Raw genomic sequence first — 26,172 nt, 5'->3', positions numbered from 1 at the left:
TGGCATTATTAATATCTCAAGAAGAGCTGCCCATAACTGTAGGCAAAATGTTGATAGTTTTGTTTGCATAATATTTTGTTCACGTACTTTAAAGAACTGCTATGAAATATGTTTGTGCCACACCAGGATCTGATCCTAGATCCGCGTCTTAAGCAGGCAGTGCACTCCCAGATATCGCATATAGTTACACCTCCTAAACCAACCCACAGCTTCAATTTGTCATAGGCTCATCCACTTTCCTTCCAAACTCTTGATATTAACTTTGCTAGATAGTAGTAAAATTGTAATGAACCAGAGCATTAGTTCATGTGGCATTTTTAATACAAAACCCCTTTAAAAATTTGCCTATAGAAGGAATGAAGGTATTTTTCACTGTCTCTAATTCAGTATATGATATTAATAGTAAGATTAATATTACAGTAAAGAGTGTTTACAATGAACTACAAAGCTGACGTTGGATGTAGTGTTAAAAATCTTTATTTGGCAGATTCTTTGAAGACAGAAATGGAACTCGACAGCTCCATACAAACAACTTTATTAAACTGAGTATACCTGTAATAGTTGTTGTGGAGAATATGAATATCTGCATTCTTGATTCATATACCAATAAAATTAGTTTCCCAAATTATCAGAAACTGCAGATGAATACTTCACTTTTAGTAAAAGACGAAAAAACTTTTATCTTTGTCCTCAGACATTAATGTTGTTGTTGTTGTGGTCTTCAGTCCAGAGACTGGTTTGGTGCAGCTCTCCGTGCTACTCTATCCTGTGCAAGCTTCTTCATCTCCCAGTACCTACTGCAACCTACATCCTTTTGAATCTGCTTAGTGTATTCTTCTCTCGGTCTCCCTCTACGATTTTTACCCTCCACGCTGCCCTCCAATACTAAATTGGTGATCCCTTGATGCCTCAGAACATGTCCTACGAACCAATCCCTCCTTCTAGTCAAGTTGTGCCACCAATTTCTCTTCTCCCCAATTCTATTCAATACCTCCTCACTAGTTATGTGATCTACCCATCTAATCTTCAGCATTCTTCTGTAGCACCACATTTTGAAAGCTTCTATTCTCTTCTTGTCCAAACTATTTATTGTCCATGTTTCACTTCCATACATGGCTACACTCCATACAAGTACTTTCAGAAATGACTTCCTGACACTTAAATCTGTACTCGATGTTAACAAATTTCTCTTCTTCAGAAACGCTTTCCTTCCCATTGCCAGTCTACATTTTATATCCTCTCTACTTTGCCCATCATCAGTTATTTTGCTCACCAAATAGCAAAACTCCTTTACTACTTTAAGTGTCTCATTTCCTAATCTAATTCCCACAGCATCACCCGACTTAATTCGACACATTCTATTATCCTCATTTTGCTTTTGTTGATGTTCATCTTATATCCTCCTTTCAAGACACTGTCCATTCCGTTCAACTGCTCTTCCCGGGCCCTTGCTGTCTCTGATAGAATTACAGTGTCATTGGTGAACCTCAAAGTTTTTCTTTCATCTCCATGGATTTTAATTCCTACTCCGAATTTTTCTTTGGTTTCCTTTACTGCTTGCTCAATATACAGATTGAATAACATCAGGGATAGGCTACAACCCTGTCTCACTCCCTTCCCAACCACTGCTTTCCTTTCATGTCCCTCGACTCTTACAACTGCCATCTGGTTTCTGTAAAAATTGTAAATGCCTTTCGCTCCCTGTATTTTACCCCTGCCACCTTTAGAATTTGAAAGAGAGTATTCCAGTCAACATTGTCAAAAGCTTTCTCTAAGTCTACAAATGCTAGAAATGTAGGTTTACCTTTCCTTAATCTATCTTCTAAGAAAAGTCTTCGGGTCAGTATTCCCTCATGTGTTCCAACATTTCTACGGAATCCAAACTGATCTTCCCCGTCCTCAGCTTCTACCAGTTTTTCCATTCATCTGTAAAGAATTTGCATTAGTATTTTGCAGGCATGACTTATTGAACTGATAGGTTGGTAATTTTCACATCTGTCAACACCTGCTTTCTTTGGGATTGGAATTATTATATTCTTCTTGAAGTGTGAGGGCATTTCGCCCGTCTCATACATCTTGCTCACCAGATAGTATAGTTTTGTCAGGGCTGGCTCTCCCAAGGCAGTCAATAATTCTAATATAATGTTGTCTACTCCTGGGGTCTTGTTTCGACTTAGGTCTTTCTGTGGTCTGTCAAACTCCTCACACAGTATCATATCTCCCATTTCATCTGCATCGACATCCTCTTCCATTTCCATAATATTTTCGTCAAGTACATCGCCCTTGCATAGACTGTCTATATATTCCTTCCATCTTTCTGCTTTCCCTTCTTCGCTTAGAAGTGGGTTTCCATCTGAGCTCTTGATATTCTTGCAAATGGTTCTGTTTTCTCCAAAGGTATCTTTAATTTTCCTTTCTACATCTACATCTACATCTATACTCCGCGAGCCACCTTACGGTGTGTGGCGGAGGGTACTTATTGTACCACTATCTGATCCCCCCTTCCCTGTTCCATTCACGAATTTTGCGTGGGAAGAACGACTGCTTGTAAGTCTCCGTGTTTGCTCTAATTTCTCGGATCTTTTCGTTGTGATCATTACGCGAGATATATGTGGGCGGTAGTAATATGTTGCCCATCTCTTCCCGGAATGTGCTCTCTGGTAATTTCGATAATAAACCTCTCCGTATTGCGTAACGCCTTTCTTGAAGTGTCCGCCACTGGAGCTTGTTCAGCATCTCCGTAACGCTCTCGCGCTGACTAAATGTCCCCATGACGAATCGCGCTGCTTTTCGCTGGATCATGTCTATCTCTTCTATTAATCCAACCTGGTAAGGGTCCCATACTGATGAGCAATACTCAAGAATCGGACGAACAAGCGTTTTGTAAGCTACTTCTTTCGTCGATGAGTCACATTTTCTTATAATTCTTCCTATGAATCTCAACCTGGCACCTGCTTTTCCCACTATTTGTTATATGTGATCATTCCACTTCAGATCGCTCCGGATAGTAACTCCTAAGTATTTTACGGTCGTTACCGCTTCCAATGATTTACCACCTATGGCATAATCGTACTGGAATGGATTTCTGCCCCTATGTATGCGCATTATATTACATTTATCTACGTTTAGGGAAAGCTGCCAGCTGTCGCACCATGCATTAATCCTCTGCAGGTCCTCCTGGAGTACGTACGAGTCTTCTGATGTTGCTACTTTCTTGTAGACAACCGTGTCATCTGCAAATAGCCTCACGGAGCTACCGATGTTGTCAACTAAGTCATTTATGTATATTGTAAACAATAAAGGTCCTATCACGCTTCCCTGCGGTACTCCCGAAATTACCTCTACATCTGCAGATTTTGAACCGTTAAGAATGACATGTTGTGTTCTTTCTTCTAGGAAATCCTGAATCCAATCACAAACCTGGTCCGATATTCCGTAAGCTCGTATTTTTTTCACTAAACGTAAGTGCAGAACCGTATCAAATGCCTTCCTGAAGTCCAGGAATACGGCATCAATCTGCTCGCCAGTGTCTACGGCACTGTGAATTTCTTGGGCAAATAGGGCGAGCTGAGTTTCACGTGATCTCTGTTTGCGGAATCCATGTTGGTTATGATGAAGGAGATTTGTATTATCTAAGAACGTCATAATACGAGAACACAAAACATGTTCCATTATTCTACAACAGATTGACGTAAGCGAAATAGGCCTATAATTATTCGCATCTGATTTATGACCCTTCTTGAAAATGGGAACGACCTGCGCTTTCTTCCAGTCGCTAGGTACTTTACGTTCTTCCAGCGATCTACGATAAATTGCTGATAGAAAGGGGGCAAGTTCTTTAGCATAATCACTGTAGAATCTTAAGGGTATCTCGTCTGGTCCGGATGCTTTTCCGCTACTAAGTGATAGCAGTTGTTTTTCAATTCCGATATCGTTTATTTCAATATTTTCCATTTTGGCGTCCGTGCGACGGCTGAAGTCAGGGACCGTGTTACGATTTTCCGCAGTGAAACAGTTTCGGAACACTGAATTCAGTATTTCTGCCTTTCTTCGGTCGTCCTCTGTTTCGGTGCCATCGTGGTCAACGAGTGACTGAATAGGGGATTTAGATCCGCTTACCGATTTTACATATGACCAAAACTTTTTAGGGTTCTTGTTTAGATTGTTTGCCAATGTTTTATGTTCGAATTCGTTGAATGCTTCTCTCATTGCTCTCTTTACGCTCTTTTTCGCTTCGTTCAGCTTTTCCTTATCAGCTATGATTCGACTACTCTTAAACCTATGATGAAGCTTTCTTTGTTTCCGTAGTACCTTTCGTACATGATTGTTATACCACGGTGGATCTTTCCCCTCGCTTTGGACCTTAGTCGGTACGAACATATCTATGGCGTACTGGACGATGTTCCTGAATTTTTTCCATTTTTGTTCCACATCCTCTTCCTCAGAAATGAACGTTTGATGGTGGTCACTCAGATATTCTGCGATTTGTGCCCTATCACTCTTGTTAAGCAAATATATTTTCCTTCCTTTCTTGGCATTTCTTATTACACTTGTAGTCATTGATGCAACCACTGACTTATGATCACTGATACCCTCTTCTACATTCACGGAGTCGAAAAGTTCCGGTCTATTTGTTGCTATGAGGTCTAAAACGTTAGCTTCACGAGTTGGTTCTCTAACTATCTGCTCGAAGTAATTCTCGGACAAGGCAGTCAGGATAATGTCACAAGAGTCTCTGTCCCTGGCTCCAGTTCTGATTGTGTGACTATCCCATTCTATACCTGGTAGATTGAAGTCTCCCCCTATTACAATAGTATGATCACGAAACTTCTTCACGACGTTCTGCAGGTTCTCTCTGAGGCGCTCAACTACTACGGTTGCTGATGCAGGTGGTCTATAGAAGCATCCGACTATCATATCTGACCCACCTTTGATACTTAACTTAACCCAGATTATTTCACATTCGCATTCGCTAATAACTTCACTGGATATTATTGAATTCTTTACTGCTATAAATACTCCTCCACCATTGGCGTTTATCCTATCCTTGCGGTATATATTCCATTCTGTGTCTAGGATTTTGTTACTGTTCACTTCCGGTTTTAACCAACTTTCCATTCCTAATACTATATGCGCACTATTTCCTTCAATAAGAGATACTAATTCAGGAACCTTGCCCTGGATACTCCTGCAGTTTACCAATATTACGTTAACTTTTCCTGTTTTTGGTCTCTGAGGACGGACGTTCTTTATCAACGATGATAATGTCCTCTCTGGTAAGCCGTCAGGTATTTTATCGTTTCGCCCAAGGGGGGGTCCCTCTAACCTAAAAAACCCCCGTGTGCACGCCACACGTACTCTGCTACCCTAGTAGCTGCTTCCGGTGTGTAGTATCTATCTTAACCCTAGTAAGATATGCCTCTACATGCTTACATTTGACCTCCAGCCATCCCTGCTTAGCCATTTTGTACTTCCTGTCTATCTCATTTTTGAAACGTTGGTATTCATTTTTGAGACGTTGGTATTCCTTTTTGCCTGCTTCATTTACTGCATTCTTATATTTTCCCCTTTCATCAGTTAACATCATATTGTTTTATGTCAAGTTAACAGTGAAGTAATAGAAGCATAAAAATTGTATAACTGGGTCTGAAAGTGTGTTGCCTTCTTCTATAATTATTTATTTAGTTAGTTACGTGTTCCATTGATCAATGGCATGGAAAACCGTTATGATGTGGAACGTGTCAAATGCACAAGAAATTCGCACAGGAAATAAGGTTTTTTTTTTTAATACGTAAATATTTCTGTTATCTGTCCCATTTCCTTAAATGGCACAAAATGCCTCCAGATTTATTTACTCATATTCAGGAATTCATCTATGGTATAGGAGGAGTTGTCAAGGAGTTTGATCTCAATTTGTTTTTGAAACTATTACTGCTGTCTGTCAGGCATTTTATTTCATCTGGTAATTTATCAAAATGTTTTATAGCAGCATATTTTATACCTTTACTAACAAAGAGATAGAGGGGCTGGCCAGTACTTACCTCAGCTCAGTACAGCCGATAGATACACATAAAACAGAACTGAAAATTTACATTCCTAGCTTTCGGAACTTTGTTCCTTCATCAGGGAGGAGAGAGGGGAAAAAAGGGAAGAAGGGAAAGTGGATTCAGTTACTCACAACCCAGGTTATGAAGCAACAGGGAAAGGTAAACAGGGAGGGTAGCAAGGATGGAGGCATGGTTGTCAGAGGGAAGCCAAAGATATTCTACTGTAAGTACTGTGCCAGCTTCAAACCAAAGAGGATGCATACAGAAGTAAAGAGGTATATAGTATAAAGATAAACACAACTATGTAGGATGAAAAGATGCGTGAATGGCTAAAGAGGAAAGGGAAAGAGGAGAAGACTGAAGAGTGAATGGGAGTGAGGTGGTTTAACGTAGGTTCAGTCCAGGGGGATGGCGGGATGAAAGGATGTGTTGGAGTGCAAGTTCCCATCTCCGCAGTTCAGAGGGACTGGTGTTGGGTGGGAGAAGCCAAATGGCACATGCGGTGTAGCAGGTTCCTAGGTCCCTAGAATTATGCTGGAGGGCATGCTCCGCTACTGGGTATTGGGCATCTCCTAGGCGGACAGTTCGTCTGTGTCCGTTCATGCGCTCAGCCAGTTTGGTTGTTGTCATGCCGATGTAAAAGGCTGTGCAGTGCAGGCATGTCAGTTGATAAATGACATGTGTGGTTTCACACGTAGCCCTGCCTTGAATTGTGTATGTTTTACCAGTAGCGGGGCTGGAGTAGGTGGTTGTGGGGGGATGCATGGGGCAGGTTTTGCAACGGGGTCGGTTACAGGGGTAGGAACCGCTGGGTAGAGAAGGTAGTCTGGGAATATTGTAGGGTTTAACAAGGATGTTACGGAGGTTAGGGGGGCGACGAAAGGCAACTCTGGGTGGTGTGGGGAGAATTTTGTCAAGGGATGATCTCATTTCAGGGGTTGACTTGAGAAAGTCATATCCCTGGCGGAGTAATTTGTTGATGTTTTCGAGGCCAGGATAATATTGGGTGATAAGGGGGATGCTTCTGTGTGGTCTGGGGGTAGGAACATTGTTGTTGGACGGGGAGGAATGTATTGCTCGGGATATCTGTTTGTGGACAAGGTCTGCAGGATAGTTGCGGGAGAGGAAAGCACTGGTCAGGTTATTGGTGTAGTTGTTGAGGGATTCGTCACTGGAGCAGATACGTTTGCCACGAATACCTAGGCTGTAGGGAAGGGAGCGTTTGATGTGGAAAGGATGGCAGCTATCAAAGTGAAGGTACTGTTGTTTGTTTGTGGGTTTGATATGGACAGAGGTGTGGATGTGAGCTTCAACAAGATGAAGGTCAACATCCAGGAAGGTGGCTTGGGTTTTGGAGAAGGACCAGGTGAAATTCAGATTCGAAAAGGAGTTGAGGTTATGGAGGAAATTAAGGAGTGTTTCTTCACCATGAGTCCAGACCACAAAGATGTCATCTATAAACCTATACCAGGCCAGGGGAAGCAGCTGTTGGGTCTTCAGGAAAGCCTCCTCCATGCGGCCCATGAAGAGGTTGGCATAGGAGGGAGCCATCCTGGTTCCCATGGCCGTTCCCCTGATTTGTTTGTAGGTCTGGCCTTCAAAAGTGAAGTAATTATGGGTGAGGATGAAGTTGGTAAGTGTGATAAGGAACGAGGTTTTTGGAAGATCTTCGGGTGGGCGTTGGGAGAGGTAGTGCTCAAGGGCAGAGAGACCATGGGTGTGTGGGATGTTTGTGTAAAGGGATGTAGCATCTATGGTGACAAGAAAGGTTTCAGGTGGGAGAGGAGTGGGAATGGATTTGAGGCGTTCTAGGAAGTGGTTTGTGTCTTTGATGTAGGATGGGAGTCTGCGGGTGATAGGTTGTAGGTGCTGATCTACCAGAGCTGAGATACATTCGGTTGGGGATTTGAAGCCTGCTACAATGGGACGGCCAGGATGGTTCTCTTTGTGGATTTTGGTTAATAGGTAGAAGGTAGGGGTACGTGGCTCAGGTGGAGTGAGTAAGTCTATGGAAGCCGTTGTGAGGCCTTGTGAGGGACCTTGGATTTTTAGGATTTTTTGCAGCTCAGTCTGGATGGAGGGAATGGGATCCTGGGTGACAGCTTTGTAGGTTGAGGTGTCAGAGAGTTGACGCAGTCCTTCTGCCACATACTCCACACGGTCAAGTACGACAGTTGTGGAGCCTTTATCCGCCGGGAGGATGACAATGGAGTGGTCTATTTTCAGCTCCTTAATGGCACGGGATTCAGCTGGGGTGATGTTGGGGGTTGTCGGGATGTTCTTCAAGAAGGACTGGGAGGCAACACTGGATGTGAGGAATTCCTGAAATGTCTGCAAGGGATGGTTTTGGGGGAGGGGAGGAGGATCCCTTTGAGAAGGCAGTCGGAACTGTTCTAGACAGGGTTCAACACTGGGTCTAGTACTTGGGGGCTGTGTTTGGGTAGTGAAGTGATATTTCCAGTTGAGGTTCCGGGTGAATGAGAGGAGATCTTTAACCAGGGCAGTGTGGTTGAATTTAGGTGTGGGGCTAAAGGTTAAGCCTTTTGATAGAACAGATGTCTCTGGAGGAGAGAGGGATCTGGATGAGAGGTTTAGGACTGAATTGGGACTGGTGATATGTGGCGTTTGACTGTGGTTATAGTTGAGATTTGGTCTGTGTGGGGTATGTGCTGGGATGGGGAGATTGAGTAGGGTGGCTAGGCTAGGTTTGTTGGCTATGAGGGGGGTTTGTTGAAGGTTCTGTTGTGGTTGGTGTTTGTGAGGGATAGGGAGAGGGACCCCACTTCTTAGGTGTTGCACTAGCACTGTGGATAGTTTTTTCAGGTGGTGTGTGGCATGGAACTCAAGTTTGCAGCTGGCTTCTAGGATGATGTTCCTCAGTGTGTTCTCCAAGCAAGGGTTTGAGAGGTGGAGGACTTTGAAGAGAGATAGGAGCTGTTGGGAGTGGTGGTTACATGAAGTAGTGTAGAGATTCAGGACAAGTTGGGTAAGGGCTAAGGATTGAAGGTTCTGGAAGTCCAGGAGAGACTGGTGGAAGGAGGAATTGCACCCGGAGATGGGAACTTTTAAGGTAAGCCCTTTAGGGGTAATTCCAAAGGTTAAGCAGGACTGGAGGAAAAGTATGTGGGATTGCAGTTTGGCTACGGTGAATGCATGTTTCCGGAATGAATGTAAATAATGTGGTATAGGATTAGGGTACATAGTGGGTAACTGGTGGGTAGGGAAATTAAATAACTAAAGTTGAAATAGTAATCATAAGAAGGAGTAAAACACGGAGGGAAGGACGAGAAGGAAAGAAATTGTGTTGGTAATGTTCAATACCAAAGGAAGACCACTAAATAAGAAAAATACGGAAAAAGTTGACCAGACCAAGCAAGTATGTCCAGATCAGGGGAAAAAGAACACACGTAGCTCAAAAACTGAGATAGCGAGTGGCGAAAAAAGATCGCGCGTGCCGCAAAAGCGATCGCGCGTGGCGCAAAAGCGATCGCGCGTGCCGCAAATAGATCGCGCGTGCCGCAAAAATGATCGCGCGTGCCGCAAAAAAGATCGCGCGTGCCGCAAAAAAGATCGCGGGTGGGGCAGAAATGTCCCAAAAAATTTTTCTTGTGGCAGAGAAAGATAGCCAATGGCACAAAAATATCGCCAGCAACAAGAAATCGACGTAAATGGATGATACTGGTAGGTGTGGAAGAGATTGTTGGCAGTGATTGTTGGCTGGGAAACAGCGAATAACGAACGTTAAAACTATGGAATGTTGAATAAATAAATCAATAAATAAAAAAGAGAAGAGGACTATAAACGGAACAAGATAATAGGAGGAAGATGAAACTAGCACAGTTGGTGACGATAATATTTATTTATGTAAATATAAAACACTGAAGAAGAGAAAGTGTTAAGATGACAGACGTAAGTGATAGCTAACAAAAGGGACAAAACAATGAAGGATGTGGACCATATAGGTGATCTAAATGATTAATGGAAAATCTCATATAAGATATGAAACAAATACTAACAAAGAGATAGAGGGGCTGGCCAGTACTTACCTCAGCTCAGTACAGCCGATAGATACACATAAAACAGAACTGAAAATTTACATTCCTAGCTTTCGGAACTTTGTTCCTTCATCAGGGAGGAGAGAGGGGAAAAAAGGGAAGAAGGGAAAGTGGATTCAGTTACTCACAACCCAGGTTATGAAGCAACAGGGAAAGGTAAACAGGGAGGGTAGCAAGGATGGAGGCATGGTTGTCAGAGGGAAGCCAAAGATATTCTACTGTAAGTACTGTGCCAGCTTCAAACCAAAGAGGATGCATACAGAAGTAAAGAGGTATATAGTATAAAGATAAACACAACTATGTAGGATGAAAAGATGCGTGAATGGCTAAAGAGGAAAGGGAAAGAGGAGAAGACTGAAGAGTGAATGGGAGTGAGGTGGTTTAACGTAGGTTCAGTCCAGGGGGATGGCGGGATGAAAGGATGTGTAGGAGTGCAAGTTCCCACCTCCGCAGTTCAGAGGGACTGGTGTTGGGTGGGAGAAGCCAAATGGCACATACGGTGTAGCAGGTTCCTAGGTCCCTAGAATTATGCTGGAGGGCATGCTCCGCTACTGGGTATTGGGCATCTCCTAGGCGGACAGTTCGTCTGTGTCCGTTCATGCGCTCAGCCAGTTTGGTTGTTGTCATGCCGATGTAAAAGGCTGTGCAGTGCAGGCATGTCAGTTGATAAATGACATGTGTGGTTTCACACGTAGCCCTGCCTTGAATTGTGTATGTTTTACCAGTAGCGGGGCTGGAGTAGGTGGTTGTGGGGGGATGCATGGGGCAGGTTTTGCAACGGGGTCGGTTACAGGGGTAGGAACCGCTGGGTAGAGAAGGTAGTCTGGGAATATTGTAGGGTTTAACAAGGATGTTACGGAGGTTAGGGGGGCGACGAAAGGCAACTCTGGGTGGTGTGGGGAGAATTTTGTCAAGGGATGATCTCATTTCAGGGGTTGACTTGAGAAAGTCATATCCCTGGCGGAGTAATTTGTTGATGTTTTCGAGGCCAGGATAATATTGGGTGATAAGGGGGATGCTTCTGTGTGGTCTGGGGGTAGGAACATTGTTGTTGGACGGGGAGGAATGTATTGCTCGGGATATCTGTTTGTGGACAAGGTCTGCAGGATAGTTGCGGGAGAGGAAAGCACTGGTCAGGTTATTGGTGTAGTTGTTGAGGGATTCGTCACTGGAGCAGATATGTTTGCCACGAATACCTAGGCTGTAGGGAAGGGAGCGTTTGATGTGGAAAGGATGGCAGCTATCAAAGTGAAGGTACTGTTGTTTGTTTGTGGGTTTGATATGGACAGAGGTGTGGATGTGAGCTTCAACAAGATGAAGGTCAACATCCAGGAAGGTGGCTTGGGTTTTGGAGAAGGACCAGGTGAAATTCAGATTCGAAAAGGAGTTGAGGTTATGGAGGAAATTAAGGAGTGTTTCTTCACCATGAGTCCAGACCACAAAGATGTCATCTATAAACCTATACCAGGCCAGGGGAAGCAGCTGTTGGGTCTTCAGGAAAGCCTCCTCCATGCGGCCCATGAAGAGGTTGGCATAGGAGGGAGCCATCCTGGTTCCCATGGCCGTTCCCCTGATTTGTTTGTAGGTCTGGCCTTCAAAAGTGAAGTAATTATGGGTGAGGATGAAGTTGGTAAGTGTGATAAGGAACGAGGTTTTTGGAAGATCTTCGGGTGGGCGTTGGGAGAGGTAGTGCTCAAGGGCAGAGAGACCATGGGTGTGTGGGATGTTTGTGTAAAGGGATGTAGCATCTATGGTGACAAGAAAGGTTTCAGGTGGGAGAGGAGTGGGAATGGATTTGAGGCGTTCTAGGAAGTGGTTTGTGTCTTTGATGTAGGATGGGAGTCTGCGGGTGATAGGTTGTAGGTGCTGATCTACCAGAGCTGAGATACATTCGGTTGGGGATTTGAAGCCTGCTACAATGGGACGGCCAGGATGGTTCTCTTTGTGGATTTTGGTTAATAGGTAGAAGGTAGGGGTACGTGGCTCAGGTGGAGTGAGTAAGTCTATGGAAGCCGTTGTGAGGCCTTGTGAGGGACCTTGGATTTTTAGGATTTTTTGCAGCTCAGTCTGGATGGAGGGAATGGGATCCTGGGTGACAGCTTTGTAGGTTGAGGTGTCAGAGAGTTGACGCAGTCCTTCTGCCACATACTCCACACGGTCAAGTACGACAGTTGTGGAGCCTTTATCCGCCGGGAGGATGACAATGGAGTGGTCTATTTTCAGCTCCTTAATGGCACGGGATTCAGCTGGGGTGATGTTGGGGGTTGTCGGGATGTTCTTCAAGAAGGACTGGGAGGCAACACTGGATGTGAGGAATTCCTGAAATGTCTGCAAGGGATGGTTTTGGGGGAGGGGAGGAGGATCCCTTTGAGAAGGCAGTCGGAACTGTTCTAGACAGGGTTCAACACTGGGTCTAGTACTTGGGGGCTGTGTTTGGGTAGTGAAGTGATATTTCCAGTTGAGGTTCCGGGTGAATGAGAGGAGATCTTTAACCAGGGCAGTGTGGTTGAATTTAGGTGTGGGGCTAAAGGTTAAGCCTTTTGATAGAACAGATGTCTCTGGAGGAGAGAGGGATCTGGATGAGAGGTTTAGGACTGAATTGGGACTGGTGATATGTGGCGTTTGACTGTGGTTATAGTTGAGATTTGGTCTGTGTGGGGTATGTGCTGGGATGGGGAGATTGAGTAGGGTGGCTAGGCTAGGTTTGTTGGCTATGAGGGGAGTTTGTTGAAGGTTCTGTTGTGGTTGGTGTTTGTGAGGGATAGGGAGAGGGACCCCACTTCTTAGGTGTTGCACTAGCACTGTGGATAGTTTTTTCAGGTGGTGTGTGGCATGGAACTCAAGTTTGCAGCTGGCTTCTAGGATGATGTTCCTCAGTGTGTTCTCCAAGCAAGGGTTTGAGAGGTGGAGGACTTTGAAGAGAGATAGGAGCTGTTGGGAGTGGTGGTTACATGAAGTAGTGTAGAGATTCAGGACAAGTTGGGTAAGGGCTAAGGATTGAAGGTTCTGGAAGTCCAGGAGAGACTGGTGGAAGGAGGAATTGCACCCGGAGATGGGAACTTTTAAGGTAAGCCCTTTAGGGGTAATTCCAAAGGTTAAGCAGGACTGGAGGAAAAGTATGTGGGATTGCAGTTTGGCTACGGTGAATGCATGTTTCCGGAATGAATGTAAATAATGTGGTATAGGATTAGGGTACATAGTGGGTAACTGGTGGGTAGGGAAATTAAATAACTAAAGTTGAAATAGTAATCATAAGAAGGAGTAAAACACGGAGGGAAGGACGAGAAGGAAAGAAATTGTGTTGGTAATGTTCAATACCAAAGGAAGACCACTAAATAAGAAAAATACGGAAAAAGTTGACCAGACCAAGCAAGTATGTCCAGATCAGGGGAAAAAGAACACACGTAGCTCAAAAACTGAGATAGCGAGTGGCGAAAAAAGATCGCGCGTGCCGCAAAAGCGATCGCGCGTGGCGCAAAAGCGATCGCGCGTGCCGCAAATAGATCGCGCGTGCCGCAAAAATGATCGCGCGTGCCGCAAAAAAGATCGCGCGTGCCGCAAAAAAGATCGCGGGTGGGGCAGAAATGTCCCAAAAAATTTTTCTTGTGGCAGAGAAAGATAGCCAATGGCACAAAAATATCGCCAGCAACAAGAAATCGACGTAAATGGATGATACTGGTAGGTGTGGAAGAGATTGTTGGCAGTGATTGTTGGCTGGGAAACAGCGAATAACGAACGTTAAAACTATGGAATGTTGAATAAATAAATCAATAAATAAAAAAGAGAAGAGGACTATAAACGGAACAAGATAATAGGAGGAAGATGAAACTAGCACAGTTGGTGACGAAAATATTTATTTATGTAAATATAAAACACTGAAGAAGAGAAAGTGTTAAGATGACAGACGTAAGTGATAGCTAACAAAAGGGACAAAACAATGAAGGATGTGGACCATATAGGTGATCTAAATGATTAATGGAAAATCTCATATAAGATATGAAACAAATACTAACAAAGAGATAGAGGGGCTGGCCAGTACTTACCTCAGCTCAGTACAGCCGATAGATACACATAAAACAGAACTGAAAATTTACATTCCTAGCTTTCGGAACTTTGTTCCTTCATCAGGGAGGAGAGAGGGGAAAAAAGGGAAGAAGGGAAAGTGGATTCAGTTACTCACAACCCAGGTTATGAAGCAACAGGGAAAGGTAAACAGGGAGGGTAGCAAGGATGGAGGCATGGTTGTCAGAGCGAAGCCAAAGATATTCTACTGTAAGTACTGTGCCAGCTTCAAACCAAAGAGGATGCATACAGAAGTAAAGAGGTATATAGTATAAAGATAAACACAACTATGTAGGATGAAAAGATGCGTGAATGGCTAAAGAGGAAAGGGAAAGAGGAGAAGACTGAAGAGTGAATGGGAGTGAGGTGGTTTAACGTAGGTTCAGTCCAGGGGGATGGCGGGATGAAAGGATGTGTAGGAGTGCAAGTTCCCATCTCCGCAGTTCAGAGGGACTGGTGTTGGGTGGGAGAAGCCAAATGGCACATACGGTGTAGCAGGTTCCTAGGTCCCTAGAATTATGCTGGAGGGCATGCTCCGCTACTGGGTATTGGGCATCTCCTAGGCGGACAGTTCGTCTGTGTCCGTTCATGCGCTCAGCCAGTTTGGTTGTTGTCATGCCGATGTAAAAGGCTGTGCAGTGCAGGCATGTCAGTTGATAAATGACATGTGTGGTTTCACACGTAGCCCTGCCTTGAATTGTGTATGTTTTACCAGTAGCGGGGCTGGAGTAGGTGGTTGTGGGGGGATGCATGGGGCAGGTTTTGCAACGGGGTCGGTTACAGGGGTAGGAACCGCTGGGTAGAGAAGGTAGTCTGGGAATATTGTAGGGTTTAACAAGGATGTTACGGAGGTTAGGGGGGCGACGAAAGGCAACTCTGGGTGGTGTGGGGAGAATTTTGTCAAGGGATGATCTCATTTCAGGGGTTGACTTGAGAAAGTCATATCCCTGGCGGAGTAATTTGTTGATGTTTTCGAGGCCAGGATAATATTGGGTGATAAGGGGGATGCTTCTGTGTGGTCTGGGGGTAGGAACATTGTTGTTGGACGGGGAGGAATGTATTGCTCGGGATATCTGTTTGTGGACAAGGTCTGCAGGATAGTTGCGGGAGAGGAAAGCACTGGTCAGGTTATTGGTGTAGTTGTTGAGGGATTCGTCACTGGAGCAGATACGTTTGCCACGAATACCTAGGCTGTAGGGAAGGGAGCGTTTGATGTGGAAAGGATGGCAGCTATCAAAGTGAAGGTACTGTTGTTTGTTTGTGGGTTTGATATGGACAGAGGTGTGGATGTGAGCTTCAACAAGATGAAGGTCAACATCCAGGAAGGTGGCTTGGGTTTTGGAGAAGGACCAGGTGAAATTCAGATTCGAAAAGGAGTTGAGGTTATGGAGGAAATTAAGGAGTGTTTCTTCACCATGAGTCCAGACCACAAAGATGTCATCTATAAACCTATACCAGGCCAGGGGAAGCAGCTGTTGGGTCTTCAGGAAAGCCTCCTCCATGCGGCCCATGAAGAGGTTGGCATAGGAGGGAGCCATCCTGGTTCCCATGGCCGTTCCCCTGATTTGTTTGTAGGTCTGGCCTTCAAAAGTGAAGTAATTATGGGTGAGGATGAAGTTGGTAAGTGTGATAAGGAACGAGGTTTTTGGAAGATCTTCGGGTGGGCGTTGGGAGAGGTAGTGCTCAAGGGCAGAGAGACCATGGGTGTGTGGGATGTTTGTGTAAAGGGATGTAGCATCTATGGTGACAAGAAAGGTTTCAGGTGGGAGAGGAGTGGGAATGGATTTGAGGCGTTCTAGGAAGTGGTTTGTGTCTTTGATGTAGGATGGGAGTCTGCGGGTGATAGGTTGTAGGTGCTGATCTACCAGAGCTGAGATACATTCGGTTGGGGATTTGAAGCCTGCTACAATGGGACGGCCAGGATGGTTCTCTTTGTGGATTTTGGTTAATAGGTAGAAGGTAGGGGTACGTGGCTCAGGTGGAGTGAGTAAGTCTATGGAAGCCGTTGTGAGGCCTTGTGAGGGACCTTGGATTTTTAGGATTTTTTGCAGCTCAGTCTGGATGGAGGGAATGGGATCCTGGGTGACAGCTTTGTAGGTTGAGGTGTCAGAGAGTTGACGCAGTCCTTCTGCCACATACTCCACACGGTCAAGTACGACAGTTGTGGAGCCTTTATCCGCCGGGAGGATGACAATGGAGTGGTCTATTTTCAGCTCCTTAATGGCACGGGATTCAGCTGGGGTGATGTTGGGGGTTGTCGGGATGTTCTTCAAGAAGGACTGGGAGGCAACACTGGATGTGAGGAATTCCTGAAATGTCTGCAAGGGATGGTTTTGGGGGAGGGGAGGAGGATCCCTTTGAGAAGGCAGTCGGAACTGTTCTAGACAGGGTTCAACACTGGGTCTAGTACTTGGGGGCTGTGTTTGGGTAGTGAAGTGATATTTCCAGTTGAGGTTCCGGGTGAATGAGAGGAGATCTTTAACCAGGGCAGTGTGGTTGAATTTAGGTGTGGGGCTAAAGGTTAAGCCTTTTGATAGAACAGATGTCTCTGGAGGAGAGAGGGATCTGGATGAGAGGTTTAGGACTGAATTGGGACTGGTGATATGTGGCGTTTGACTGTGGTTATAGTTGAGATTTGGTCTGTGTGGGGTATGTGCTGGGATGGGGAGATTGAGTAGGGTGGCTAGGCTAGGTTTGTTGGCTATGAGGGGGGTTTGTTGAAGGTTCTGTTGTGGTTGGTGTTTGTGAGGGATAGGGAGAGGGACCCCACTTCTTAGGTGTTGCACTAGCACTGTGGATAGTTTTTTCAGGTGGTGTGTGGCATGGAACTCAAGTTTGCAGCTGGCTTCTAGGATGATGTTCCTCAGTGTGTTCTCCAAGCAAGGGTTTGAGAGGTGGAGGACTTTGAAGAGAGATAGGAGCTGTTGGGAGTGGTGGTTACATGAAGTAGTGTAGAGATTCAGGACAAGTTGGGTAAGGGCTAAGGATTGAAGGTTCTGGAAGTCCAGGAGAGACTGGTGGAAGGAGGAATTGCACCCGGAGATGGGAACTTTTAAGGTAAGCCCTTTAGGGGTAATTCCAAAGGTTAAGCAGGACTGGAGGAAAAGTATGTGGGATTGCAGTTTGGCTACGGTGAATGCATGTTTCCGGAATGAATGTAAATAATGTGGTATAGGATTAGGGTACATAGTGGGTAACTGGTGGGTAGGGAAATTAAATAACTAAAGTTGAAATAGTAATCATAAGAAGGAGTAAAACACGGAGGGAAGGACGAGAAGGAAAGAAATTGTGTTGGTAATGTTCAATACCAAAGGAAGACCACTAAATAAGAAAAATACGGAAAAAGTTGACCAGACCAAGCAAGTATGTCCAGATCAGGGGAAAAAGAACACACGTAGCTCAAAAACTGAGATAGGGAGTGGCGAAAAAAGATCGCGCGTGCCGCAAAAGCGATCGCGCGTGGCGCAAAAGCGATCGCGCGTGCCGCAAATAGATCGCGCGTGCCGCAAAAATGATCACGCGTGCCGCAAAAAAGATTGCGCGTGCCGCAAAAAAGATCGCGGGTACAGTACCTTCACTTTGTACCAGTCCCAATTCAGATCGCGGGTGCAGTACCTTCACTTTGTACCAGTCCCAATTCAGTCCTAAACCTCTCATCCAGATCCCTCTCTCCTCCAGAGACATCTGTTCTATCAAAAGGCTTAACCTTTAGCCCCACACCTAAATTCAACCACACTGCCCTGGTTAAAGATCTCCTCTCATTCACCCGGAACCTCAACTGGAAATATCACTTCACTACCCAAACACAGCCCCCAAGTACTAGACCCAGTGTTGAACCCTGTCTAGAACAGTTCCGACTGCCTTCTCAAAGGGATCCTCCTCCCCTCCCCCAAAACCATCCCTTGCAGACATTTCAGGAATTCCTCACATCCAGTGTTGCCTCCCAGTCCTTCTTGAAGAACATCCCGACAACCCCCAACATCACCCCAGCTGAATCCCGTGCCATTAAGGAGCTGAAAATAGACCACTCCATTGTCATCCTCCCGGCGGATAAAGGCTCCACAACTGTCGTACTTGACCGTGTGGAGTATGTGGCAGAAGGACTGCGTCAACTCTCTGACACCTCAACCTACAAAGCTGTCACCCAGGATCCCATTCCCTCCATCCAGACTGAGCTGCAAAAAATCCTAAAAATCCAAGGTCCCTCACAAGGCCTCACAACGGCTTCCATAGACTTACTCACTCCACCTGAGCCACGTACCCCTACCTTCTACCTATTACCCAAAATCCACAAAGAGAACCATCCTGGCCGTCCCATTGTAGCAGGCTTCAAATCCCCAACCGAACGTATCTCAGCTCTGGTAGATCAGCACCTACAACCTATCACCCGCAGACTCCCATCCTACATCAAAGACACAAACCACTTCCTAGAACGCCTCAAATCCATTCCCACTCCTCTCCCACCTGAAACCTTTCTTGTCACCATAGATGCTACATCCCTTTACACAAACATCCCACACACCCATGGTCTCTCTGCCCTTGAGCACTACCTCTCCCAACGCCCACCCGAAGATCTTCCAAAAACCTCGTTCCTTATCACACTTACCAACTTCATCCTCACCCATAATTACTTCACTTTTGAAGGCCAGACCTACAAACAAATCAGGGGAACGGCCATGGGAACCAGGATGGCTCCCTCCTATGCCAACCTCTTCATGGGCCGCATGGAGGAGGCTTTCCTGAAGACCCAACAGCTGCTTCCCCTGGCCTGGTATAGGTTTATAGATGACATCTTTGTGGTCTGGACTCATGGTGAAGAAACACTCCTTAATTTCCTCCATAACCTCAACTCCTTTTCGAATCTGAATTTCACCTGGTCCTTCTCCAAAACCCAAGCCACCTTCCTGGATGTTGACCTTCATCTTGTTGAAGCTCACATCCACACCTCTGTCCATATCAAACCCACAAACAAACAACAGTACCTTCACTTTGATAGCTGCCATCCTTTCCACATCAAACGCTCCCTTCCCTACAGCCTAGGTATTCGTGGCAAACGTATCTGCTCCAGTGACGAATCCCTCAACAACTACACCAATAACCTGACCAGTGCTTTCCTCTCCCGCAACTATCCTGCAGACCTTGTCCACAAACAGATATCCCGAGCAATACATTCCTCCCCGTCCAACAACAATGTTCCTACCCCCAGACCACACAGAAGCATCCCCCTTATCACCCAATATTATCCTGGCCTCGAAAACATCAACAAATTACTCCGCCAGGGATATGACTTTCTCAAGTCAACCCCTGAAATGAGATCATCCCTTGACAAAATTCTCCCCACACCACCCAGAGTTGCCTTTCGTCGCCCCCCTAACCTCCGTAACATCCTTGTTAAACCCTACAATATTCCCAGACTACCTTCTCTACCCAGCGGTTCCTACCCCTGTAACCGACCCCGTTGCAAAACCTGCCCCATGCATCCCCCCACAACCACCTACTCCAGCCCCGCTACTGGTAAAACATACACAATTCAAGGCAGGGCTACGTGTGAAACCACACATGTCATTTATCAACTGACATGCCTGCACTGCACAGCCTTTTACATCGGCATGACAACAACCAAACTGGCTGAGCGCATGAACGGACACAGACGAACTGTCCGCCTAGGAGATGCCCAATACCCAGTAGCGGAGCATGCCCTCCAGCATAATTCTAGGGACCTAGGAACCTGCTACACCGTATGTGCCATTTGGCTTCTCCCACCCAACACCAGTCCCTCTGAACTGCGGAGATGGGAACTTGCACTCCAACACATCCTTTCATCCCGCCATCCCCCTGGACTGAACCTACGTTAAACCACCTCACTCCCATTCACTCTTCAGTCTTCTCCTCTTTCCCTTTCCTCTTTAGCCATTCACGCATCTTTTCATCCTACATAGTTGTGTTTATCTTTATACTATATACCTCTTTACTTCTGTATGCATCCTCTTTGGTTTGAAGCTGGCACAGTACTTACAGTAGAATATCTTTGGCTTCCCTCTGACAACCATGCCTCCATCCTTGCTACCCTCCCTGTTTACCTTTCCCTGTTGCTTCATAACCTGGGTTGTGAGTAACTGAATCCACTTTCCCTTCTTCCCTTTTTTCCCCTCTCTCCTCCCTGATGAAGGAACAAAGTTCCGAAAGCTAGGAATGTAAATTTTCAGTTCTGTTTTATGTGTATCTATCGGCTGTACTGAGCTGAGGTAAGTACTGGCCAGCCCCTCTATCTCTTTGTTAGTATTTGTTTCATATCTTATATGAGATTTTCCATTAATCATTTAGATCACCTATATGGTCCACATCCTTCATTGTTTTGTCCCTTTTGTTAGCTATCACTTACGTCTGTCATCTTAACACTTTCTCTTCTTCAGTGTTTTATATTTACATAAATAAATATTTTCGTCACCAACTGTGCTAGTTTCATCTTCCTCCTATTATCTTGTTCCGTTTATAGTCCTCTTCTCTTTTTTATTTATTGATTTATTTATTCAACATTCCATAGTTTTAACGTTCGTTATTCGCTGTTTCCCAGCCAACAATCACTGCCAACAATCTCTTCCACACCTACCAGTATCATCCATTTACGTCGATTTCTTGTTGCTGGCGATATTTTTGTGCCATTGGCTATCTTTCTCTGCCACAAGAAAAATTTTTTGGGACATTTCTGCCCCACCCGCGATCTTTTTTGCGGCACGCGCGATCTTTTTTGCGGCACGCGCGATCATTTTTGCGGCACGCGCGATCTATTTGCGGCACGCGCGATCGCTTTTGCGCCACGCGCGATCGCTTTTGCGGCACGCGCGATCTTTTTTCGCCACTCGCTATCTCAGTTTTTGAGCTACGTGTGTTCTTTTTCCCCTGATCTGGACATACTTGCTTGGTCTGGTCAACTTTTTCCGTATTTTTCTTATTTAGTGGTCTTCCTTTGGTATTGAACATTACCAACACAATTTCTTTCCTTCTCGTCCTTCCCTCCGTGTTTTACTCCTTCTTATGATTACTATTTCAACTTTAGTTATTTAATTTCCCTACCCACCAGTTACCCACTATGTACCCTAATCCTATACCACATTATTTACATTCATTCCGGAAACATGCATTCACCGTAGCCAAACTGCAATCCCACATACTTTTCCTCCAGTCCTGCTTAACCTTTGGAATTACCCCTAAAGGGCTTACCTTAAAAGTTCCCATCTCCGGGTGCAATTCCTCCTTCCACCAGTCTCTCCTGGACTTCCAGAACCTTCAATCCTTAGCCCTTACCCAACTTGTCCTGAATCTCTACACTACTTCATGTAACCACCACTCCCAACAGCTCCTATCTCTCTTCAAAGTCCTCCACCTCTCAAACCCTTGCTTGGAGAACACACTGAGGAACATCATCCTAGAAGCCAGCTGCAAACTTGAGTTCCATGCCACACACCACCTGAAAAAACTATCCACAGTGCTAGTGCAACACCTAAGAAGTGGGGTCCCTCTCCCTATCCCTCACAAACACCAACCACAACAGAACCTTCAACAAACTCCCCTCATAGCCAACAAACCTAGCCTAGCCACCCTACTCAATCTCCCCATCCCAGCACATACCCCACACAGACCAAATCTCAACTATAACCACAGTCAAACGCCACATATCACCAGTCCCAATTCAGTCCTAAACCTCTCATCCAGATCCCTCTCTCCTCCAGAGACATCTGTTCTATCAAAAGGCTTAACCTTTAGCCCCACACCTAAATTCAACCACACTGCCCTGGTTAAAGATCTCCTCTCATTCACCCGGAACCTCAACTGGAAATATCACTTCACTACCCAAACACAGCCCCCAAGTACTAGACCCAGTGTTGAACCCTGTCTAGAACAGTTCCGACTGCCTTCTCAAAGGGATCCTCCTCCCCTCCCCCAAAACCATCCCTTGCAGACATTTCAGGAATTCCTCACATCCAGTGTTGCCTCCCAGTCCTTCTTGAAGAACATCCCGACAACCCCCAACATCACCCCAGCTGAATCCCGTGCCATTAAGGAGCTGAAAATAGACCACTCCATTGTCATCCTCCCGGCGGATAAAGGCTCCACAACTGTCGTACTTGACCGTGTGGAGTATGTGGCAGAAGGACTGCGTCAACTCTCTGACACCTCAACCTACAAAGCTGTCACCCAGGATCCCATTCCCTCCATCCAGACTGAGCTGCAAAAAATCCTAAAAATCCAAGGTCCCTCACAAGGCCTCACAACGGCTTCCATAGACTTACTCACTCCACCTGAGCCACGTACCCCTACCTTCTACCTATTACCCAAAATCCACAAAGAGAACCATCCTGGCCGTCCCATTGTAGCAGGCTTCAAATCCCCAACCGAACGTATCTCAGCTCTGGTAGATCAGCACCTACAACCTATCACCCGCAGACTCCCATCCTACATCAAAGACACAAACCACTTCCTAGAACGCCTCAAATCCATTCCCACTCCTCTCCCACCTGAAACCTTTCTTGTCACCATAGATGCTACATCCCTTTACACAAACATCCCACACACCCATGGTCTCTCTGCCCTTGAGCACTACCTCTCCCAACGCCCACCCGAAGATCTTCCAAAAACCTCGTTCCTTATCACACTTACCAACTTCATCCTCACCCATAATTACTTCACTTTTGAAGGCCAGACCTACAAACAAATCAGGGGAACGGCCATGGGAACCAGGATGGCTCCCTCCTATGCCAACCTCTTCATGGGCCGCATGGAGGAGGCTTTCCTGAAGACCCAACAGCTGCTTCCCCTGGCCTGGTATAGGTTTATAGATGACATCTTTGTGGTCTGGACTCATGGTGAAGAAACACTCCTTAATTTCCTCCATAACCTCAACTCCTTTTCGAATCTGAATTTCACCTGGTCCTTCTCCAAAACCCAAGCCACCTTCCTGGATGTTGACCTTCATCTTGTTGAAGCTCACATCCACACCTCTGTCCATATCAAACCCACAAACAAACAACAGTACCTTCACTTTGATAGCTGCCATCCTTTCCACATCAAACGCTCCCTTCCCTACAGCCTAGGTATTCGTGGCAAACGTATCTGCTCCAGTGACGAATCCCTCAACAACTACACCAATAACCTGACCAGTGCTTTCCTCTCCCGCAACTATCCTGCAGACCTTGTCCACAAACAGATATCCCGAGCAATACATTCCTCCCCGTCCAACAACAATGTTCCTACCCCCAGACCACACAGAAGCATCCCCCTTATCACCCAATATTATCCTGGCCTCGAAAACATCAACAAATTACTCCGCCAGGGATATGACTTTCTCAAGTCAACCCCTGAAATGAGATCATCCCTTGACAAAATTCTCCCCACACCACCCAGAGTTGCCTTTCGTCGCCCCCCTAACCTCCGTAACATCCTTGTTAAACCCTACAATATTCCCAGACTACCTTCTCTACCCAGCAGTTCCTACCCCTGTAACCGACCCCGTTGCAAAACCTGCCCCATGCATCCCCCCACAACCACCTACTCCAGCCCCGCTACTGGTAAAACATACACAATTCAAGGCAGGGCTACGTGTGAAACCACACATGTCATTTATCAACTGACATGCCTGCACTGCACAGCCTTTTACATCGGCATGACAACAACCAAACTGGCTGAGCGCATGAACGGACACAGACGAACTGTCCGCCTAGGAGATGCCCAATACCCAGTAGCGGAGCATGCCCTCCAGCATAATTCTAGGGACCTAGGAACCTGCTACACCGTATGTGCCATTTGGCTTCTCCCACCCAACACCAGTCCCTCTGAACTGCGGAGATGGGAACTTGCACTCCAACACATCCTTTCATCCCGCCATCCCCCTGGACTGAACCTACGTTAAACCACCTCACTCCCATTCACTCTTCAGTCTTCTCCTCTTTCCCTTTCCTCTTTAGCCATTCACGCATCTTTTCATCCTACATAGTTGTGTTTATCTTTATACTATATACCTCTTTACTTCTGTATGCATCCTCTTTGGTTTGAAGCTGGCACAGTACTTACAGTAGAATATCTTTGGCTTCCCTCTGACAACCATGCCTCCATCCTTGCTACCCTCCCTGTTTACCTTTCCCTGTTGCTTCATAACCTGGGTTGTGAGTAACTGAATCCACTTTCCCTTCTTCCCTTTTTTCCCCTCTCTCCTCCCTGATGAAGGAACAAAGTTCCGAAAGCTAGGAATGTAAATTTTCAGTTCTGTTTTATGTGTATCTATCGGCTGTACTGAGCTGAGGTAAGTACTGGCCAGCCCCTCTATCTCTTTGTTAGTATTTGTTTCATATCTTATATGAGATTTTCCATTAATCATTTATTTTATACCTTTCTGTGCCAAAGATAGTTTACTTAAAGGATAGTGTAGGTCTTTCTTTTTTCTGGTATTGTAATCATGAATGTCGCTGTTGATTTTAAACTGGTCCATGTTGTTGAGAAAAAATTTCATTGCTGAGTAAATGTACTGTGAAGCAGTTGTAAGAATTCCTACTCTCTTAAACAGATGCCTACAAGTTGTGTGACTATGAACCCAACACATTCTTCTAACTACTTTCTTTTGAGCAGTGAATACCTTTTGCCTAAGTGTTGAGTTGCCCCAGAATATTATTCCGTATGACATCAGAGAGTGGAAGTATGCAAAGTATGTTAGCTTACTAATTTCTACATCCTCAAAATTGGCAATTATTCTGATTGCAAAAGTTGCTGAACCCAGTTGCTTTAGGAGATCCAAAATATGAATTTTCCAATTAAAATTCTCATCTATATGTACACCCAAAACCTTAGTATGCTCTACTGTGGCTACTGACTTCTTTTGATGTGTTATATTTATTGAAGGAATTATACTTTTTGCAGCGTAAAATTGGATGTACTGTGTTTTTTCAAAGTTCAGAGCAAGCCCATTCACAGAAAACCAATTAATAACTTTTCCAAAGAACTTATTTGTATAATTTTCTGTCAGACTTTCTTTTACTGGATTAATAATTATGCTTGTACCATCAGCAAACAGTGTCAGTTTAGCATCTTGTTTCACATAAGAAGGGAGGTCATTCACACACATCAAGAACAGGAGGGGACTCATGATCGAACCTTGTGGAACACCTAATGTAATTTCACCCCAGTTGGATGAAGTGGCAAACTCCTTTGTATCTTTAGCACCCAAAAACCTGAAACCACACACACACACACACACACACACACACACACACACACACACACACACACTCCTTTGTATCACTTGAAGCATATAAAGAGACTTTTTGCTTCCTGTTCTGTATATATGACTTAAACCACTCATATGCTGTTCCATTTATACCATAGAATTATAATTTCTCTAACATAATGTCATGGTTTACACAATCAAATGCTTTGAATAAGTCACAGAATATTCCTACTATTGACATTTTACTATTTAAAGACTCTATTATGTGGACAGTGAAATTATATATTGCTGTCTCAGTGGAACAGCGTTTCTGAAATTCGAACTGTGATTTACTAAGTATCCCATTACTGTTGAGATGGCTAACCACTCTTGAGTACATTACTTTCTCAAAGATTTTTGAAAATGCTGTAAGCAAGGATACTGGCCGGTAATTATTGACATCTGTGGTTTCCCCCTTTTTGTAGAGGGACCTGACAATGGCATATTTTAACCTGTCTGGAAAAATACCCTGAGTCAGTGATGCACTACATATGTAACTCAAAACATCAGCTGTAATTGCTCCACATTGTTTTAATAACTTTTTACAGATGTCATCTACTCCAACAGAACATTTATTTTTCAAAGATTTAACAATTTTCCTTATTTCACAAGAGGTTGTTAGAAGAAACTTAATCTGACTAAAATTTTTCAAAACTGACTCTTCCATGCAATGCTTGGCTTTTTCTTTTGAACTATTCTCACCAATTTTTTCTCGTACACTTAAGAAGTGATTGTTAAATACATTGGCTACCTG

The 26,172-nt window shown here is 45.0% G+C and overlaps 1 protein-coding gene across 3 annotated transcripts in view; it reads left to right on the top strand.

The window, feature by feature from the left end:
• LOC124596376 (putative ATP-dependent RNA helicase TDRD12) overlaps positions 1–26,172 on the top strand; it is a 470,123-nt gene that overhangs the window by 353,487 nt on the left and 90,464 nt on the right. The gene's annotated exons all lie outside the window — the stretch shown is intronic.

The sequence above is a fragment of the Schistocerca americana genome, chromosome 2, assembly GCF_021461395.2.
Source record: "Schistocerca americana isolate TAMUIC-IGC-003095 chromosome 2, iqSchAmer2.1, whole genome shotgun sequence".
Lineage (NCBI taxonomy): Eukaryota > Metazoa > Arthropoda > Insecta > Orthoptera > Acrididae > Schistocerca > Schistocerca americana.
The sequence above is the reverse complement of the archived record's forward strand: the minus strand, read 5'-3'. Positions and strand labels throughout refer to the sequence as shown.